The sequence below is a fragment of the Columba livia genome, chromosome 3, assembly GCF_036013475.1.
Source record: "Columba livia isolate bColLiv1 breed racing homer chromosome 3, bColLiv1.pat.W.v2, whole genome shotgun sequence".
Lineage (NCBI taxonomy): Eukaryota > Metazoa > Chordata > Aves > Columbiformes > Columbidae > Columba > Columba livia.
This window is the reverse complement of record NC_088604.1, coordinates 118,611,719-118,625,308: the sequence shown is the minus strand read 5'-3', so window position 1 is coordinate 118,625,308 and position 13,590 is coordinate 118,611,719. Positions and strand designations below refer to the sequence as shown.

General features: G+C 38.2%; 1 protein-coding gene across 2 annotated transcripts in view; it reads right to left on the bottom strand.

Moving 5' to 3' along the window:
- The window catches only part of BCL11A (BCL11 transcription factor A), a 137,641-nt gene that overhangs the window by 117,315 nt on the left and 6,736 nt on the right, over nt 1–13,590 (bottom strand). For both annotated transcript variants that reach the window (XM_065059348.1, XM_021294298.2), the window contains exons 2-3: nt 10,185–10,225; nt 5,923–5,998 (exon numbers count right to left, since the gene is read on the bottom strand). The gene's annotated coding sequence lies outside the window, so the exon portion shown is untranslated. The remainder of the gene's footprint in view (nt 1–5,922; nt 5,999–10,184; nt 10,226–13,590) is intronic.

The window sequence follows — 13,590 nt, the reverse complement described above, 5'->3', positions numbered from 1 at the left end:
GACATAGCCCACCATCTAATTTGATTAAACTGTGCTTAAGGCAACACCACCTCTCTGGCTGGGGAATAGCACTATAATGACTTTGTGAGCATTATTGCAGGCTGTTTTAATGATTTAATGAACTGCCTCTATATTTAGTTCAATAGCCTTAAAATGATTAGTGTTTAAGAAAAATTAGCTCACTTTGATCTGATTCTATTTGATAGTAAGTTTAAATAACCTAACCCTTCAAAACACAGTGGAGAAAAAATTCCTAGAATCACAGCCAGCTAACTGCTAGAAAACATTACAGCAATCATTAATAACAGTTCATTTATGTTTAGCTACAGCATATGGAATGACATATTCATCCCCCAAGATGGGACGCAGTAGCATGTATTAAGTTGTATCATATAAATTTTCCTATGTGAAAAATGTAACAAGAAAAGCTTCCTGCACACCCACGTAATCCAAAAAGCAATTATTTCTCCATCAACAGCACCGCTTAAGAACTTTAACTTGTGGGTCCAGAATATAGTTCTGCTTCGCAGTCAGATGCATGAAGAACCAATAATTACCAAGGCAGAAGCAGGAGCTGTTGACTGAAGCTCTGATGTTCTCTGATGGAGAAGCAGAAGCAGAGTTACCAACATGGAACTGCTCTGGTAAGGGGGAACATGGCTTGAAAGGTAGATGTATGAATGGAAATACTGGAGTTTGCAATCTGCTACTGCTGACACAGCTACACATGAGTGATGGATACTGGTTATCAAAGAGCATGCTCCAAGAATGGATTTAGTTTGCATTTCCAGCACATTTCAGAGAGGAAAAGCTACCAGAACATGTTACCATTTGCAGAAAAATCCATTAAAGTGGTGAATAAGCAAACTAAGCTTCTTATACAAGTATATTTTATTTCTATGCTATTAATTCTGTGGCCATTGCTCTACAATGTGACCTAGAGACTGGAAAACTAGGTTGGAATTCTAGAGACACTACACTTGATGACATCAGTTACTGTAGGCAAGTCACTTGAACATACTCAAGCTGTGAATGCAACACAAGCTGTGAATGCAACACAATCATGCTGCTGAGAAACAAAAATAACCCATAATGCTAAATATACCTCTGCTGACAGGTAGCTTACAACATATCAAACTAGGTTTGTAATTGCAACACACTTGATTTTCTAGAAGAACAAAGGTAGAGACATCCACTCCACAGGATCGTCTTGTGCTTAGCAAGTGTGGACACAGCATGATCGAGTTCTAATCCAGCCTGGGTACATCACATTAGCACCCTCCCTCACACCAGACAGCTAGAAGCAAGACCACAAATGTCCAAAAGTGCTACATAAATTCAAAAGCAGTCACCCACTCTGCAATCCAACCAGGAATCAAACCTAGATGTGGAATTCTTAAGAAACAGCACTAACAGGTGGAACCTTAGCTGTTTGTGACAAATACCTTGGGGAAATCAAGTATGAGCTAAAACACAAGACTAATGCAAGATACTCTCATACCTCGTGTTTTGTTTTTACTCCTTCCTTTTCTGTTTCTAGTGCTACAATGAACTAGTCATTTGGTTTTTAGTCTTAAGCAGTTCACCTACCACTCAAAGTGAACTCACAATTGACAGGTAGCAAGGACGCTTCTCTCCCCAGTGAAGTGTAAATAAATACGTGTTGCCAACCAACCTGCTGGTAAGTTACAGTAGTAAATTGGGGAGCTGATCCCATCATCCCAAAGAACATCTCTCAGCACCCATTGGCAAGGAACACACTCAGATGAGTTGCAAATACAGGAATTAAATTCACCCAAGAGGAATTTCTTGGTAGAATTTATCTACATAAAAAAAAGTCAGGGTATATCCAGGACCATTACATTGCGTTTCCCAGTGGTTATTTCCTCATGTCTCAGTGTCTGCTCCTGATTTCCAGCCACCCATCAGGAACAGCAGGCCAGGTTCTCCCTGAGGTTGAGTCTCCAAGCTATTTTATCTGGTTTCCCTAACGATCAGGATTTATTTTCATCTGCCAAGTGACCCTCAAGCTGAACAGAACTTCACATTTCCAATAAATTCCAGCATTTTTAATTTTATCTTGTTCCAACCTAGGATAAAAGAAACAACTTCCTATGGAAGTGACATTTGGGGGAAAATTGTGTGGCTACGCACATGTTCCATTTTAATATGAATTACCATCAACAAATTAATGTTTAGTACATAAAATTCTTATCATACACCTGAACTCATATCTCAGAACAGTATGATTACTTTCATTCTGCTTTGAGTTTCAACATGAAACATGTCGAACAGTTCAAAAAGGCATACATTGTCCAAATGACACATTCTCATATTACTAAAACACAGAAAAATTGAGTTAATTTTCTCTCTTCCTGTCAAAAGCTACAATCAGATTGACATAGTCCCATGAAACATTCTGATTTCCACTAAACTGCATTTTCTAACAGAATACCGTTCCATTAAAAGAAAAAAGCCAGCTCTAATGTGCCTGAAGTCTATGCAATTAAAAAAGTTTCTAAATATAGCTTTAATCATGGCCGACCCCAATCTTCTCAGAAGTCCTTGCCCTCTAGGCCATCCCAAAGGGATGGGAACATCCAGTAACAAGCCAAAAGTCTCATGACAGTGTATTGACCCCATTTGATATTTATCTCTAGCCATTTGCAAGAGCTTCCCATGAGCTTAATTAAGCTCATTCATTTCCACAGATTGTGGCATCCTAGAAAATATCAGACTTTCCTTTGATAGATGAGATTCAAATGTGCAAAGTCTTTGGGGAGGCTAGGTGTCTCTCAGGCTATTTGACAGAGTAGTTCATGAAACAACTCATACAGTCCCTCCCCTCTAATGTGGAAATGAAAAGCACGTAGGATTGTATCCTGGCCAATACAGACCATGGCAAAAAGCCACTTGCCACAAACTTGGAAAAGCCATATGCACACATTGGGGAGGAAGCTGCGCCCTTTAACCATAGGAGCAGTGCTGCAAAGCCACACAATTATTCCTGTCCTTTAAGAGGATATTTAGAATGAAACACTCTTGCATCAAGAAGATTTGATAAGCAAACAGGGCGAGTGTTTCTACAGCAGCATTTGGGTTTGGCTCCAAGTATCAGCTTCATCTTCCCTAAAGGACATTTTTCTATTTATGCTAACTATAGCAAAGCTGCTTAACAAAATAGAGCCCATTTGAGAGGACACTAAGTCTTCCACTATGTAAAAGGCTGCTGAAAAACTCACCTATCAGTTAACACATAGAAGGCAAATATTGGACTTTGATTCCTACATATCAGGTAAAGATAGTCAAACATGTAGAAATGAAACAAGGAATACTTAGTTTTTATCATAAAGGTTTTAAAGAGAAGCCAAACAAACTTCTGTCTTGAATAATGAGTAAAATTGATCCTGCCTCAGGACAAAGTAATATAGTAATATGCTAGTAAAGCCCTCAGAGTTGCTTCAGGTTGTGTTTTGTTGCTTGGTTGTGGTTTTAATTTAAGAAAATCCATAATAACTGCAGTTTGGAAAAAAAGCATACCTTAGTATCCTGTACAAACCTTTTCCTAATATCAAAGCATAAGCAGGAAAATAGTCCTTTCCTAACACAATAAAACATTTTTGAAAAAAAATCTTAATTCCCACCAAAACATTCAAGCACAAGGTATAAGCTTAAACTTTGTCCATCACAGTTTTCTCCCACAAATGTTTTCCTTTACAAAGCTGCTTCAGTCTTGTATATGCCTTGCTGAAGATCAGTGCTAATGTAATAATATTTTCACTTCTTGCATATATTTAAGCACTTCATTTACTTTGAGATCTTGGTTCATAATTCCTCTGATATTATAATTGCTTCCTTTGCCCTTAACATATTTACACAGAGTCCATACCAAGGAGTTCAGGCACTTCATGCAAAGGAGAAGCATTTGGTTCCCACACCAGTTCCATCATTCCTAATTTTTCCAGCTCATTTAGCACCTTTTCTATTGTTTTATGCATATTGAACAACAATCTCATCTCAGCTGTGCTACCACAGTTAATACATTTAACTGGAAAAACACATTTTCATCTTTGGGGCTCTCAGTTCATCCAATACATCAAATTAAAGCTTTCCCCCCCCAGCTTTGCATTTGATAACAAAATATCTTACTGTCATAGCACAAATACAGCTGTTTTCTCCAGCACGTGGACATGTAGGATTTTCAGTGCTTGTGTTGTTCTGGGGTTACAGTGAAGTCTATGTATCAAATTATTTGCCTGAAAGAGTGCCAACACCCTGGCATCAAAGCATTTGACTAAAAACAGTCTGACTGCCTCCTAATAATGACTTCTGTGCCCCATAACAGGGAATCAGGACTTGAAACAGTGGAAGAAAAGACACCAAAGTAGACTTCCTGAAGAACATACTTCTGAGACCCATGAAAATATCCCAAAGCACAGGGAAGTGGCAGTTCCATAAGTAAGAAAATGTCACCTCTCCCTCCTCACCTGCAATTCTCTGTCAAGCCCCAAAACACAAGGTCAAGAGCATCATTCAAAAAGGAGCATTTTGTACACTATACTGTATAGTGCCACTGTAAGTCTTTTTTCTTACAGGGTTTAAATAAGTTATCTTCTGTAGCCAAAGCAGCCTTTTTTCTTTAAGGTCTCCTCTTTCTATACATATCTTGCCTGGAGAAGTATGATAGATATGAAGTTTCAAGCAGATGAAGGTATCTAAAAGTCAGCAAGTGAGTCAGTCGGCAGGTATTGAACAGCTTCAGGGAAATTCAGTTGTGAGGACCTGTTTACACAGATGCTGCTGTCCCAAAGCCCCAAACAGTACTTAAATTAAAAAACCCACAGATTTTGTTTGGTTGTTGTGTTGGTTTTGGGTTTTTTTCCAGTTACTTATTATTTCAGGATACAATGTGGCTGCAGCAGATGAAACCACTACTGAAGGGAAGGGGGTAAGAAACAGAGCAAGAAAGAAGACTTTGCTGCTCTATATCTTGGCCACAAACCTACAAAAATAAATGGCTTGTGGACAGCTAACCCAAGGTCAGCAAAGCTTCCACAACTAAGCAGTTCCAGCTGGTAGGGATTTCCTAATTCCCCACTTACAGGAGTCTATCACATTATTTGTTTATATTCATGCAGATCTGGGATTCAAGATAGAGATTTTAGAACAGCAACCACAAAAAATACTAACTCAGGCTATAAGTGGAATTATAATAGCAATAGCTCTGGGAAAATATGTGCTTCCTACACAATGCTTTTAGGCACTAGGTGCACACATAGAAGTAGTCAAAAAGTGAAGAAAAATGAGAGCCAACCTTATTTTGTCAATGGTGACCTATTTTGTTCAGTCTAACAGCTCAAAAAGCTACAAATTCAGTGAAACATGGATTGTAAAACTATAACACTCCTCAATTACTTTTTGTTGGCCAGACAGGCAAACCTGTCATTTGACAACACATCATGATCCAAGATAGTAAACTTTATCACGCAGGGGTCATGAGAAAATGGCCACAGGTACCGCTTGCTAACCTTCACTAGATAATTCTTCACAGTTATCATCCAAAAAGCGTAAAAGATATGTTATGTTTGAGCTCAGTTTATTGTAACACAGGTGAGATTCCCTATAAAACCACTTACTAAGTAAGTGTTGTGTGTTCTTCAACACAAAGTCAAATCAGTAAAATGTCTTGACAGTCTAAGTGTCAGGAATAAGACAACACCTCTCCTTTCAGAGACTAACACATCATTTATCATTCTGCTCTGGCTTACCTTTTCTTGTCACCCACTCTAACACCAAAAGCACTTCCCTGCTTCATTCTTTTTCTTAATATGTGCACTAATACTTGAAGTCACATCCAGGAGTTCTAGAACTGAGTCTGCATTTTTCTGAACACCAAGAATCATTTGGAGTTTTTGCTCTTACCTGTGAGATAAGCAGGTGCTTGAGCAGGAGATTCTGGCTTGTGTTCATCTTCTGTGAGATATCAGATGAGTAGTTTCTGTGGGAGAATTTGAAGAACAGATCAGTATAATTTCTCTTGATTCTTCTAACAAAGTTTTGTCCTAAGAAATTTTCTCTCTATATTCATTGCAGGTACAAGCTCAAGGACTGTTTTTTTTCCCTATCAATGATTTTGGGTTTTTTCCTCCTCTTTAAATGAAATCAAGGGCTACAGGAGTATGTTTTCAAGCAAAACCTGTCAAACAGCCCTCGTGGAAATTCACAGTCAAATTGACATGCAAAACTTGATAGTTTTGATACTAAATTTGAACTCTAGACAGAATCATGTTCAAATTTAGTATTGAAACCTCTCATGCTGATTCTTAATTAAACTAGAACATGTTACACTGCTGAGAAATAATAACCCTTGTATTGTCCAAAAAGGCATTGATTAGGATAACTATGAATGAGGTAACTAAAGCTGCTTTGGGGACCTGGCTGTTTGTGTGGCCAATTTACTTTCCTAGCATATGGTCTGATTGATACCTCCCTACAGTCACAGCAAGTTCCTTCCCTCCTCTTCTGAATTTTGGAACCAGGTCTGACTATAGGGCAGCAGCAAGCACCAGAACAATCTACAAAAACACTGTGTGCAAGCTTCCTATTATTTCCATACCTGAAGCTGAAATAACCAAGCTGCTCAGTTCTCTGGACCACAACATGTCTACACATAAGCTACATATCCCCAGGAACTGTAAAGCCAAGCACAAATTCAAGCAGTCAAACCCATGTCAGAGATGACGAGGTACAGCTCAAAACAATTACAGAAGCAGCTGTACTGTTTCAAACTCACTGTCACTTTCAGAGCAGAATCTTCAGCAGTAGGGCAACTGTTCAAAGAGCAGCCAAAAGCTTCACTGGTTTCTAGTGACACAGAAAACACTATTAAAGCCAGAGCACAAGGAGATGGGACAGACCTTTGGAAAAAGCATACTAAGAGCCTGACTTGCCCAAGGTTGACCACATTACACACTTGATATCAAGTACACCAGCCATTCCACTGGAACCCAGCCTCAAGTGCACAACAGGATCAAGGCCAAGAGCACCCTGCAGAATCAAACCCTAAACTAGTCAAGCCTCAATAACAGGTGCGATGGGCAAGTTACCATCTTGGGGAAAAGGACCAGGAACAAACAGCTGCTGTGAAGAGGCAAGTCTCTTGTTAGAGGAGACTTCCATTTGTTCTCATACAAGCACAGGTTTGTGGTAGTCTATAAGTAATCCATTACCTGATTCATATTTCATATTGTGTGAAGATCATCTATAGTTTGCCTTTTTTTACAGCTAAATATCACACATTCCCTCATACCCCTAAGTATGTTCTAAAGGCAACCACATTTCTACTACAGCATTTTCTAAAACACCACTAATAATATATTCCTAATAAGCCACAGTAATAAATTATCACTTATCTTAGTAGACCTATTGATTTGTAGCAAAGTAAAACCATGGGCAAAGCACACACCTGGGTATCATCTGACTCAAAACAAAATTAGTCTTCGCATTTAAATCCTGCTGCAGTGAACGCTAAGGAGTACCAGCCAGTGCAAAAGAGGAAAATAGCCATGAAGTTAAAGACCCCCCGCAACAGTCAGCAATCCTAAAAACAGTCACACTAGGGAAGAATGTGATTGCAAGGAATCCCAACAACTGTACACTCACTTCACTAAAGGAGCAGACTGACCACCTTCCTGTTTTCTGCCCACCTTTTAGCCTTTTCACCATTGTTTCACTTAGTAGATACTTTTATCTGCTCACATTTAATTTGTGTTGTTGATATTACAGATTATACTTAGATTTCTTCCTTATACTTACAGCTGCTTTTCTATAATCCTTTGTTCTGTTCCTTCTTTTCACTTCATCTTTTTCAAATACCCAGGCCCAAGCCTCTATGAAGAGTGTATCTACACTAGCAATTTTAAGCGTAATGAGCCTGAGTATTTGACACAAATATTTAACTCCAAATTAACCTCCCACCCTGGCTAAGTAGAGATGTGAGGAGCTCAGAAGCAAGTGCTTCAGGCTGAAGCTTTCCTTCCATTACTATGAGAAAAATTGTCAGTGTAAACACTGCCTATTTCTCCGCAGCTTAGTGATTACTTATAAATTTGTTGAGTAAGTACTATCTGGTAGTGCCTTGCACCCCCTTTCCTCAAATATAAATGACACAGGCAGCACCTGATAGTGCAGAAAAATCGTTGAAGTTTTTTGTTTTAAAACTGTTTTATGGCCATTTCTACAGCTGCTCTAAAGCTACGTACTTCAGGAGATCTGATTCCTTAACCTGTTTGTTGTGCTGGTATCTTCCTATTATACCTTCTAGCATGAGAAACATCTTTATCCCAACCCTAACACTGCACTACACTTAGTTTAAATGTTGAGGTGTAAAACCAGAATCTTGGCTGAAAAAAACAGCATCTTTTTAAAATGCAGTAACTAAAATATTTGACAAGCTTAGGGCAGATAGAAGTCTTCCCTTTTTTTATTCACATTCACTAGATAAACAATTCCAAAGAAAAATAAATCATTCTTTAGGCAAGAGAAGCACTATATAACTTCAGATATTATTTTTTCCAATGCAGTTCATACATTTGCTTTCCCCTAGTCAATCCAGAATATTAATGGTAAAGCATATTAATTATCATGTGTATAGGAAGACTTTGCCTAATTGCAAAGACCATAACAAGTACTTTCTTCACTAGAGCAAATAAAAATATCACAAATACCTGTGAGAAGCAGAATAAAATTTGCTTATAAACAGGAATTATCAGCACCAGTTTGAACCTGTTTGTTAACAGGTTTAAACCTGTTAATAGGTTTGCTCAAGCAAGCTCAGATGTGAACATCTTTGTTGACATCTCTCAACACCAACATCCTTCTCTATTTGCTCAGTCAGTCCTGGATTTGCTCTTGTTTCAGTGAGAAAGAACTACCCAGGGCATCAGTCATTTCTCAGTTTCCAGGGGTACATCTCGATTGATTACACAGAAGGATTTGTACTTTCAAGAGATTTTTATCAGAATGCATTATTTGCCCAACTATTACTTGTCAACTCTACAAACACTAGATCAAAGCACAAAATCAGTTGTAGTAAATCCTTGTATCAGACTGGCAGAACTTTGTCACACATGTATTTCCATGGATATATTGAGAATTGTTCTGTATGAGATTTAACTGACAACTGGGGGTATATATTTTTTACACACGTGAAAGGTGTGCATTTCATCAATTAATAAAAGCTTCGGGTAAATCTTAGTTGAGACAGGTAAAACCTCAGTTCACAAAACAAGAGATTAAGTTACTCACAAAACGCTTCTGATATTTAATGTTCCATCTGTTAAATTTGCTTTGGCTAAAGACTTTGTCAACTTGAGCAATTTCTGCTCTAAATGACAGGTCTAACACTCATTTTATGACTTATTTTTCATTTGTCTGGAAAAGCAAGAATGCCCCCTTTTGACAATTCCATATATTTCCCCTGTGAAGCCAGGAGAGGGAGTAGTAGGTTGTATCTTTCTCCAGAAAAATCAACACTCTGTATGGCAAAGTACTATATTCAGTTCCACAGCAGACAAAGATTGTATGCTCTGTTCATTATTCTTTTTAAAAGATCAGAGAGGTTTGTTTTGTTTTTCCTCTCTCCAGGAAGCTTCAAACAAGAGCTTCACAATCTGTAAAAGATAAATAGACCTTACTCAGGTGCCTACTCAGGATAATCTGTGCAACCTCTGTGCCCACTTGCCCTGCTGAAGGTACAGCATAAATCCAGATCATCTGCAATCATGTAACTCTGCAAATGCTGGCCAAAACATGATATTAAGGTCAAATAAAAATAGACCCTGCTACTCTTCTGTCTCTAGTTATACAAATTCTACTTTTAAAAAAGCCAAAACATGTATTTTGTTAGATTTTCACCTAAATTTTGAGGCTTTTGTACTGCTGCTTATGAAAAAAAAGACTGCACGCACTTTTTCTTCAGGTTCATCTGCAGTGGAACCTGAAAACATGCCTTGAAGTTATTCAGGAATTCTGACAAATTCACCATCTGACCTTAAGCAATTCTAATTCCTGTGTTAGGAAGCTGGTCTTCGTGAGCTCTCTATGCAGATACTGCTGGATGACATGATCTTCCAGAAGGTGACTCAGAGGAGGAATTAAAAAAACCCGAAAGACTGAAAACTTACTTGTGTATTTTCCAGCTCTTCCAAAGGGTGATGATCTCAACCTGAAAAACAAAAGGGAAAAAGACCACAAATTAAATCATAGGGTGTATCGAGCAAGGTATTTCCAAGAGAGATAAAGAACATGGTACAAGGCACTAGTCAGATACCAGTTGATGGTTATTGAGGAACTAGGAGCAGAACATCCGCACAGGCTGGCACCGGGGGATCGGTCTCTGACCTCAGGGGCTCCTGAGGACTGACAAGATTAAAAGAGATCACCATGAGGTGAGGCACCTGCAATCTCGCCATCACCAGCCTCAATCTCTTATACTCCAGCTGAGAATTAGCACCATTTTAAAGGCACTGGGTTTTGAATCCTAGTCCATATGCCTGGATTCTCTAGCTCAAGTCCTTGGACCCATGCGGATCCTAGCAAACAGAAATTAATATACTTGTCTTTATACTCATGAAGAAGCCACTCTACATAGTAACTGAGTGTTATCGGGAATTGTAGCCTCCTTCAAGAGAGGCAAAGGTACTTATGGTATTTAATTAATGATATAGAATAGTATTATGGCAACTGCAAAATATCTTATTCAGCTGAAAAAGCACAAATGTTAAGCAAGCAGCATGGAATGACAGTTGAAATTACAGTTTGGGGAGAAATTTCAGGTCAACCATGAGAGAAAATTAACCTGACCAAATAAGTTGAAAAAAAAAATAACCACGCCACAACACACACCAAAACCAAAGTACCTTACAACTCTCAAAGAAAGAACATCAAAAAGATCCTGCTGTATACTCCTGGAAAAGAGGAGCCTTTTCCCTCATGAAAAACAGATTCTTTCTGCATAAAAGAGTAAAAAATAACTGGACTAATTTCCAATTTCAGGGTTTGGACCAGACAAGTTTCCTCTAACAGCACCAAGTTATTGGGTTTAAAGTGTTTATTAGGGCCATTCTGGCTTGTTGTAATCCAGTTACCATATTTTCCCCTATTAAAGTCAAAATATCTTGAGTCACTGCGTGTCTAACCACCTATACAGCAGCCTTTCATCTTCCTCGTATTATCCAGATCTTTAATTGCTTACATAGCAGTCTGTTATGTTTCTACTCCTGTTTAGCGTTGCCAAAAGTTTTGTTTTCTTCTTTTGTAAATGCAAAATCAGTACACTTGGTTTCCTAAAATAGGGCTGTTATCAGAGATAACAATCACTTTATAAAAGGTGCAGAAAACTAATTTATATTGCTTCAGCCTTTTGTTCCCACCTCCAAGGACACTCACTACTACACTCCTTGACCACCGTTTTCATTATTAAGCAGCTTAGTGAGGATATTACTCTGATTTAGAGAATGTTTTACTGGAAGTAAGTTCCAAAGAGCCTCTTTCCTACTACACTCAATGTGTTCGACATTCACTATCAGCTCTGGGATTTACCAAGAACTCAGAAAATTCTGTTCTCATTCAAAGATGAGAAAATTCAGGTGTTTCTATAGTTACAATGAGCTGGTTTCTAGAAATCCCTTTATCAAGAATGATCTCTGCTCCACTGAAATTAGATTCTCTTTATCATTATTTTAAAAATTCTCAAGATCATCTAGCCAGCATTGAAGGGATTCCACTAGTGACTACACAAGCTGCTTTTTCTATGCTCTTTCCTCCCTCAGGAAACTGAAGTCTTATCTGTTGCCAGCCAAGAAACACTCTGAAAATCTGTGTTTTTTGGAGAGCTACTGGGCTGAAGGTAAAGGCTGAACAACACTGAGGTTTCTTTCCTAATCTTTAAGTTCCATACTTCCCATCGGCGGGCGCTCCTGAATGCTCTTAATTACCGTACAATATGAAACTAGCACTATGAAAACCTACTTATTTGTAGTCTGAGTAGTTGAAGGCAATTAATATTTTTATCTTCATACATGCGTCATTGATGGGGTGCACAAAAGGAGAAATATGTATGCAGTTTCAAAAGAAATAATCAATCTATGCAGTTACTGTCCAAGTAAAGAGGTATGTCAATGTGTTAGTCTCTTGCTTAGTGAAAAATATAGACTATTTCTGTAAGACTAAAAATAAACACCTGGTTACAGGGTAATAGTTCCATGCCTATGTTATCACTTTAGACCCAGCCTTTCAGAGAGACCTTCAGTCAGAAGTTACATTCTGCCTCATACTATTACATGATAACAAGATTTGCACAGCATAATTATGAATCAAGTAGGTTCTTTCCACAGCCATGACTAACTAGGGGTGGAGAACACATACCACATAAACATCTAAATGTCTAATCACGTTATGCCTCAAAAAAATCATTTTACTTCCTGTTTTTTTGCCTCAGGAAATTGTGAGCATTGAAAGAAATCCTGGAGCTAAACCAGACAACTCAGGGACAGTGTTGCACTCACGCAGATTCATGAACAAGCTCAGCTTAACAGCACCCATCACTTTCTAGGATCATCGCACCAACTCTTTACTGTAGAATATATTCAGTGTTATTGTTCATATGAAGAACCTGCTGGTCATCTATGAAGGGAAGGAACAAGTAGTTAAATGAAAAGGATGGTCATGCTGATGTGGCCAGAACTATCTATCAAGATGCATATGATTTTTTGCTGTGTAACTTTAATCTCAGTGTTTGTTGCTTGCACAGGTGATACAGCAAATCATGTAAAGCTAAGCATTAAAGTATGACTTTTTGAGCTTAAATTAGTCCCTGGTTTCACCTAAGGCTAAATATTCCTGTAATCTGGCAGATGAGAGCATAATTAAAAACAACCTTGGACAATTTGGTGTTGTTTCCTAAATAACTGAAATAATTGAATATTCCTATACAAAATAGCAAAGAGCACCTAGAGATTTCGAAGAGTGAACTGAGCCATCGCAAAAAGGGGCTACCAGATCTAGTTATCAATTAAATGAGAGCACCTCAGGGCAAGCAGAGCGCTTTGAAGATGGAAACACTTATGTGTCAACAAATTCCTACTGCATCAGTTTTCAATAATCTCAGAAAACAATAACAGTAAATCCAAAATCTTCACAAGAACCTTCTCTGCGAACACCTCCCTTTTATTACATTGCTGCAAAAAGCAAGGAAGAGAAGGAAAATCTTTCAGACTAAAATGAAATTTAATAGAAAAAGACCAAATATACATTATTTAAGAGGAACCAGGTGGATGAGAGTATAATACAGACATAAATGTGACTGCTAGATATAAAGTAAAAAAAAATGTGATACTGTAGACTGGGGGCTTACTTGCACAATTGCCATTTTCTTCTTAAAACAGGAGTAAGTTTAATTTATACCAACTGGAAATCCCCTGTATTTTAACAGACTTGATGCACCTGAGAATGAACCATGTATTCGGGGGCCAAAAACACTTCAACACTTGAACACCCATCCCAAGCACTATATTCCTACAGGCAGCCCTT